This window comes from Mus caroli, chromosome 16 (assembly GCF_900094665.2).
Source record: "Mus caroli chromosome 16, CAROLI_EIJ_v1.1, whole genome shotgun sequence".
Lineage (NCBI taxonomy): Eukaryota > Metazoa > Chordata > Mammalia > Rodentia > Muridae > Mus > Mus caroli.
The window spans coordinates 33,776,947-33,785,324 of NC_034585.1; the positions used below are offsets into that span (position 1 = coordinate 33,776,947).

General features: G+C 40.6%; 1 pseudogene; it reads left to right on the forward strand.

The window, feature by feature from the left end:
- The first annotated feature begins 5,290 nt into the window (after positions 1–5,290).
- Positions 5,291–7,097, forward strand: LOC110312091 (annotated as a pseudogene).
- The last annotated feature ends 1,281 nt before the right edge of the window (positions 7,098–8,378 follow it).

Sequence of the window (8,378 nt, forward strand, 5' to 3'; positions counted from 1 at the left end):
GGGAGGGAGGGAAGGAAGGAAGGAAGGAAGGAAGGAAGGAAGGAAGGAAGGAAGGAAGGAAGGAAGGAAGGAAGGGAGGAAGGAAAAGAGCCCTAAGTAGTTAAGTTCCTAATTTAAATCCCCTGCTATCAGCAGGACCAATGGCCAGAAGCCATCAGCTCTGGCCCCAGAGTAGTAAATGAATATTAAATGGCAGAAGGCAACATCTTTTGGTTTAGCCATTTCCGTTGACTCTAAATCCCACCTCAGTTTACCTGGGTGTCAAAGCCAGTCTTTGACAACAGAAGAGCAAGTAAAATCTCTCACCCCAGTTAACAGTCCAGAAAAAAGTTCAGAAAAAGACACAATGAGGCTGTACCATCTCTCCTGAATTATAAATGTAAATGCTTTTATTAATGAATTGATGATCTATTGAGTTAATGTCTGAGACAGGGTCTTGCTGTTTAGGCTGGCCTTGTGTTAGAGGTCCTCCTCCTCTTCCTGAATGCTGGGATGACAGGCATGTGGTCATCCCGCCCAGTCTCATGTATTTATTGTCTGTTTGTACTTTTCCATCTGAGAACTGTGTGTTCATTTAATCCTTAATGATTGGACTGTTTGTTCCTTTAGTTTTTAACTGTTTGAGTTCTTCACATATTTAATCCTCTGTCAAGAAATAGTTGGCAAACGTTTTTCCCTCATTCTACAGGTTATTTTCATTGTTAACTATTGCCTTTACTAGGTAGAAGGGTTTTTTTTTTTATTTGTTTGTTTGTTTGTTTGTTTTTCAAGAGAACAAGACTTTATTTAAGTTTGGGGCCTGGGAAGATGAAATGGCTCAGTGGCTAAGAGCACTGGTTGCTCTCCCATAGCACCTTGGTTCAACAGCACCCACATGGCAGGTCATGTTGTCCAGTTCCAGGGGCTCTTCATCTGGATTCAGAAAGCACCGACCTATACTACACATACACGAAGGAATATAATGTCTAGTACAGTAATTGATAGGGATCTGTGAATGGTGCCCACAGGAGTAGGTAGAAGTTTTTAACTTCATATGATCCCCATTTGTCAATTCTTGCTAATATGTCCTGAGCTAATATTTTCATTTTGAGGAAGTCCTTGCCTATGTCTTGTAGCTTGCCTATGTTTTTGTCAGACAATTTAAGGTTCCATCCTATACTGAGATCTTTGGACCGTTCTGAAGTGATTTTCTGCAGCATTTCTATCTTTATTCTCCTACGTGTGGAATATTCAGCATGATAAAGTTGGGAGTGTTAAATAGGGGAGAACACCCAGAGGAAGTTGGAGGCAGAGAATGAAAAGTAGATTTTATCAAAGCAAAATTTATCCATACATGAAGTGGGGAAAGCCAATCTTTCCTTGAACACATGTATTTGACACTTTTGCTGAGAACTGGTTGACTGTAGCAGTGTGGGTTTATGTTAATGGTGCTCTATTTTATTCCACTGTGCCCATGTCTGGTTTTGTGTGCGTTTTTGTTACTATGACTCAGTAGTATCATTTGTGATATTTCCAGTATTGCTTTCTAGTGTGTCCATGGGAATTTCAAAATACCTTTTCTATTTCTGTGAAAATACCATTTGTATTTTGGTGATTAGCTCCAATCTGCCAACCGCTTTCAGCAATGTGACATTTTTAAACTATATCGACTTTCCTGACCCATGAACATGGGACATTTTTCCAGTTTTTAGTCTTCAGTATTTTCTGTTTTATGATTTTCATTGTTGAGATCTTTCACCTTCTTGGTTATCGTGTATGTGTGTGTGTGTGTGTGTGTGTGTGTTGGGGCGCAGTGCATGTAGAGACTATAGGAGAATCACCTATATCTATCTTTTTTTTTTTAAACCTTATTCCTTTAATACAGAGTCTCTCACTGCACTGGAAGCCAATCATTTTAGCTATGCTAGTTGGTCAGTGAGCTACTGAGATCCTCTTGTGTTTGCCCCACAGTGCTGGGGTTACAGGCATGCATAACCATGTCTGGCTTTTATGTGGGTGCTGGGGATTCAAACCCAGGTCTTCATGCTTGTAGAGCAACACTCTTACCCACTGAGCCATTTTCTCAACTGTAATGGCTATTCCTTGTTGTCAACTTGACTACATTAAAAATGAACTACAATAGAAAAATAAAGGACATGCCTGTGATCCAGCTCTTAAGGCTGTAAGACACAGGCTTCTAACCTGGATCTTGACATGGAGATCTTAAGGCATAGTGGCCATGAAAAGCTTAGGCCCAGACAAAATAGCACACACCTTTAATCCCAGGAGATCGATGCAAGCAGATCTCTGAGTTCAAGGTCAGCATGGAACAAATCAGGTTCCAAATCCAGTCATGGTAGTACACACCTTTAATCTGGGCCACACCATTTGCTAGAGGCCTACATAAGAACATAGGAAGAAGGAAGATTCACTTTTCTTACTCACACTGCATTTACTTGCCAGCACATCTGTTGGAACCTACTTCTTCAGGTTTCAGCTTATACAGAAGCCCAGCTGAAACACCTAGCCTCGTGGGACTGAGCAATGACTAGATTCTAGAACTTTCCATTCACAGCTACCCATTGTTGGGTTAGTTGGATTGCAGACTATTAGTCATTACAATAAGTTCCCTTAATATGCAGAGACTTTCCATAAGTTCTTTGACTCTAGAGCACCCTCACTAACCCTGTTTTAAAAATTTTTAATTTTCTCCTGATTTCAATAAAGATTTTAAATGTACTTTAAATGTATTTAGAAGTATTATCTCTGCACATGCATAATGAGAATAATGGACATCTCTTTTTAAGATGTACTTGTGAAGATACTATTTTTAGTATTTTTGCTTTGGTGTGTGTGTGTTGTATGTTATGTGTGTTATGTATGTGGTACAAGCATGGTAACATGGATGTGTGTACACACATGCATTTTAAGGCCAGAGGAGGATATCTGCTGTCTTCTATCACTCATTTCCATATTACTTTGAGACAGAGTATCTCAGTAGCTCACCATTTTGCCTAGGCTGGGTAGCCAATAAGGTCTCAAGATTCACCTGCTCTACTACATATTGGGTTCACAAGCACACATGGCCATGCCTGAGTTTCTACATTAGTACCAGAGATTTGAACTCAAGCCCCTATGCTTGCATAGAAATTGAACCCTGGTCCCCTTTAAAAATAACAGGCACTCCTGAGGCTGGAGAGATGGTTCTCGAGCACTGACCGTGCTCAGTGGTTAAGAGCCCACACTGCTCTTCATGGGACTCAGACTTAGTTTCCAGCACCCACATGGTGGCCCACAACCATCTCTAACTCCAGTTTCAGGGATTCTGACTCCCTCTTCTGGCTTCTGTGACTACTTGGCATGCATACTATATACATATAAATGCAGGCAAAATAGAAATAAACAAATCTTTTAAAAACCAAGACCACCACCAAGCACTCTTAATTTTGAGACATCTTTCCAATTCTTACCCAAAAATGTTTTTTCCATTCAGGCACTATGTTGCAATTCTTTTTTTTATCTGATAACCGGATCTAGGAACTATAGATTTATGAGCTATCTGTATGAAGAAAGCTGTATTTACTAGCTAATTCAGGTAAAGATAATGTTTCTAGAATGTGAAACCTGATCATAACTTACTTGGTATTTCTCTGCTTACTTTCCTTCCACTAAACATGAAAAAATTAAGACTCTTATGCTGTCAAACTGCCAAATGGCTTATTGTAAATGTAAACTCATATGCTTGCCAAGTGTTGTGAAATATGCTTAACATAATTAACTCATGTCTTGAAGTGCCCGAGCTTAAAGGGAGTTCTATGAGCTTTGTCCTCCATGAAATTCCACAAACTAATTGTAGGGTTTTGTTTTGTTTCCTTATAGAATTATTAAAAAAAAAAAAAACAAACAAACCCAAACCCAAACAAGCAAACAGGCAGCTTTTTATTTTTAAGGTGTCAATCAGAATTCTTTGTTTCCTTCCTACAGAAGTTGAAGAAGAGCCTTGGTTAAACACAGTCATTTTGGGTTTTAAATAAAACTCTCTTTGTCTCTGTCTCCCTGTCTCCCCCTTTCTCATCCTCCCAGCTAAGCTCCCTCTTCATTTTCTTCTTTTTCTTCTTCCTTATCCATTCATTCATCTGTGTTCTCTGTTGACCACCTTGTTTCTTTTTTTTTTTTTCCTCTCATTTCAGCACATGGTTCTAATTTCAGTCCCCTGTAACTTCTGCTTCTACACATGTTACCATGGTGCCAACATGTGCCCCACCCCCAAACAGTTTAATATCTCACAACATATGATTGATTCTCTTTACTGTGTCTTAATTCTAAATTCCTGAAAGACTGATAAGTCTATTTGGGTCAATGTCAACCTGTAGTTGAATCTTCAAGAAAGGCAGGAGTAACTTGCTAGCTAGAGTTCCCGTCTTCTGGGTTATGGATTGTGATGGTTTGTATATGCTTGGCAAAGGGAGTGGCACTATTAGAAAGTACGGCCCTGTTGGAGTAGGTGTTTCTCTGTGGGTGTGGGCTGTAAGATCCTTATCCTAGCTGTCTGGAAGTCAGTATTTTGCTAGCAGCCTTCCGATGAAGATGAAGAACTCTCAGCTCCTCCTGCACCACACCTGCCTGGATGCTGACATGTTCCTGCCTTGATGATAATGGACAGAACGTCTGAACCTGTAAGCCAGCCCCAATTAAATGTTGTCTTTATAAGAGTTGCCTTGGTCATGATGTCTGTTCACAGCAGTAAAACCCTAAAGAAGACATGGATGGAGAATCTTGGTAAGAGAAATACTTGAATAAGAAGTATCCTATGAAGAGTGTAAAAGAAACACAAGACATGGTCTTTGTCGTTAGGGAATGTAACACCACATGCTCAGAGCGGTCTGTGCCTCAGTGGTCTACTTCTGGCTGCATTTTGAGTGCCTGTAAACAAACAGCCTGGTGATTATAGGTAGTGTTGTCCCGGAGCAGGCTTACAACAACAAAGCCCTAGTTTACAAAGAACTCAATTTTCTTGTCTACTTATTGTATATAATATGGTAGATTACATTTATGGAGCTCTTGCAATATCTCCAATGACTGGCCCTATTTTATTATCTTGATAACTTTTATTAAAGGAGTTATTATCACTCCTTGATCCTAGGCTCAGAGAAATTAAGAGTATGTGTATAGAAACCATAGTAGTAGATAGCAGAAGAGAAATTCAAGTGACTGAATGAAAGTGTCATGCCACTGAGGACCCAGGTGGAGCTGCTGGTGTGGGGCGGCTCACTAAGGAGTTGTCAGCAAGGTGGCAGTGTGCCATGTAGACATGGCTCACAACAAGATCCCATGACAGTGGCTGACCTGTCCAAGGTGTGGCCAGCAGGTGGCAGAAAGATTCTTACCTCTGAAGATGATGCTGGGGCCAAGATATGATGGTCAAGCTGCTGAAGAAAACCAGTTCCACCCCAGTATACTCAAAAATTATCTAAAGAGTCTGAAGGTGAAAGTGAGCTTGTTGGTGCATCTGACAAATACTTCAAGGTTCTCAGACAGAAATGACATAGAAAAAGAAGGAATCAAATATATGAAACTTCAATGAAAAGGACATGGTGAATGACCTAAAACTGAGACTATTGAGACATTCATTCACCTGTGTGAGAGGTTTAATGAAAGAAGCTCATCTGAACTTAGAAGCATTCACTGCACCCATGGCTTCAACCATACTGGTCTCCTTATATGTGCCTCCTTGATGGAGAAAATGAATTGGAGCATTGAAGCAGCAGTTGCTACGTTTGCCCAAGCCAGACCACCAGGAATCTATAAGAGTGATTATTCGAAGGAACTTTTCCATCACTACAGACATATAGAAGAAACACCAGTAGCACCTGTATTGCCAGACTGGTGTTTTGAGGATGATGAAGAAGAAGATGAGGATGAAGATGAAAAAGGACTCAGAACCAGGGTCAAGTGCTTCCTTTGGTAAAAGGAGAAAAGAATGGTTAAAACTGGTAGCTATTTTCTTGGAAGGCATAATAACCGTTAAAGGCGTAACTAAAGTAACAATTCAACCAAAGTTAGGAGAGGTACAGCAAAAATGTCATCAGTTCTGTGGCTGGAAAGGGTCTGGGTTCGCTGGAGCACAGCCTGTCTCCATGGACAAGCAAAATATTAGACTTTTAGAACTGAAGCCATATAAAGTAAAGTGGAAAGCAGACGGTACTTGTTGCGTGATGTTGATTAATGGCACCAAGGGTGTTTTTATAATTGACAGAGATAAATCAGTTTTTCATGTTTCAAATCTGGAGTTTCCATTTCTCAAAGATCTCCAAAATGCATTTATTTATACCCTTTTTTGATAGAGAAATGGTCATTGACAAAGTAAACAGACAGGCCATTCTAAGATATTTGATATATGACATAGTTAAGTTCAATGCACAACCAGTTAGAGATTGTGATTTTAATATTTGTCTCCAGTGTATTGAATGTGAAATTATACATCCACAACATGAAAAAGTGAAGACTGGGCTCATTGACAAAACACAGGAACTATTTAGTGTCAGACCTAAACCATTTTTTGACATCAATATTTCAAAGCTTCTGGAAGGAAATTTTGCCAAAGAAGTCAGCCATGAAATGGATGGACTTATTTTTCAACCTATTGGAAAATACACACCCAGTCAGTGTGATGACATTTTGAAATGGAAACCTCCCAGTCTAAACTCTGTAGATTTCCCACGTAAGATAACGAGAACCAGAGGAGAAGGGTTGTTTCCCTGGAATGTTGGTCTTCTCTATGTTAGAGATTATGAAAGACCTTTTGCACAAATCAAGATGATAAAAGAACTAAAACAGTACTGACACAATTATAAGATACATGTATTATAGAATGCACATTTGAGAGCAACAGCTGGGTCTTCATGAGACAGAGAATAGACAAGAATTTCCCAAATGCCTACAACACAGCCATGGCTGTGTGCAATAGCATCTCCAACCCTCTCACCAAGGAGATGCTGTCTGAGTTCATTGACGGATGTGCAGCAACTGCCCAGCAACAGAAGAGAATGTATCCTCTGGACCCTGACATGGAGCTCATAGCACACCCACCACCCAAAAGACTGCACCGGCCAACCTAGTCCCTGCCTCTGACCTCATGCTTAAGAGGAAAGAAGAATAGGAACAAGTTGTACCCTGAGAGGCTCAACCAGAAGCTGACTCAGACAGATACAGACACCCACAGCCAAACAGTAGATGGAGCTTAGGGATTCTTACAGAAGAATAGGAGGAAGAATTGAGGTCCTGAAGGAATAGGAACTCCACAGGAAGAGCAACAGAGTCTTGTGGCTCTCAGAGTCTGAACCACCAACTAAAGAACATACACAGGCTGCACCTAGGCCTCCTGGCTCATACATAACAGATGTGCCCCTCAATCTTCATGTGAGTCCCAAATAACTGGACTGGGCTATCCCAAAAGCTGTTGCCTGTATGTGAGATATGTTCTTCTAGCTGGGCTGCCTTGTCTGGCCTCAGTGGGAGAGAAAGCACCTAGACCCAAAGTGCAGGGTCGGGGGATACCCAGTAGGCCCCCACCCACCCAGAGGAGAAGAGGACCGGGGAAGGATTGTGGGAAGGGGCAGTGAGCAGGATGTAAAGTGAACAAGTAAAAATAAATAAATAAAATTAGATTAAAAAAAAAAAGAAATCCAAGAGTCTGTTACTCTAAAGTCTATGTTCTTGCCAGTAAAGAAACAAAGCTGCCATCTGAACAGAGTAAGAATGAGCTTACCTTTAGTTCAGATTAAGGGCCTCCTTTGCCATAGGATGGCATCTGAGCTGAAGATGTCAGCTATGGTAAAGGTAGGTTTAGCTAACTGGCTTTGTTTGTTTGTTTGTTTGTTTGTTTGAGTTCAGCTTAGGAACCTGGCTACATGCTCTTACTCAGGCTAAACATTGCAACCTAAGTCTATGTACCTTTGTACAGGTCTCATAGTTTCTCAGGGACCACAGAAGACCTAACAAGTCCTCCTCTGTTGCCATACCAATTCTTTCTGTCACCTCCCAAAGAGCCCTCTACCATAATCTTTGGAAAAACTAAAAAGATCAACAAGACAGAACAAAAATCGTGTTTGACTTTTTAGCAAGTGTACTGGGTACAAAAAAGGGAGGTGGTTCTTCTAGTGGCAGGTTGCAATCACATGAAAGACATCTGTGACCTAGATAGGTATGAAGACATCTCTCTATACATACCAGCAAGACATAAAGAGATGTTGTGGCAATATGTATATATTTAGAAAGAGGATTTATTAAAATAACTTTCAGGCTATGGTCCAGCTAGTTCAACAATGGCTCTTTATCGGTGGAAGATCCAAGGATCCCCAATATGTTATTCAGTCCATGAAGCTGGATATCTGCTGGTC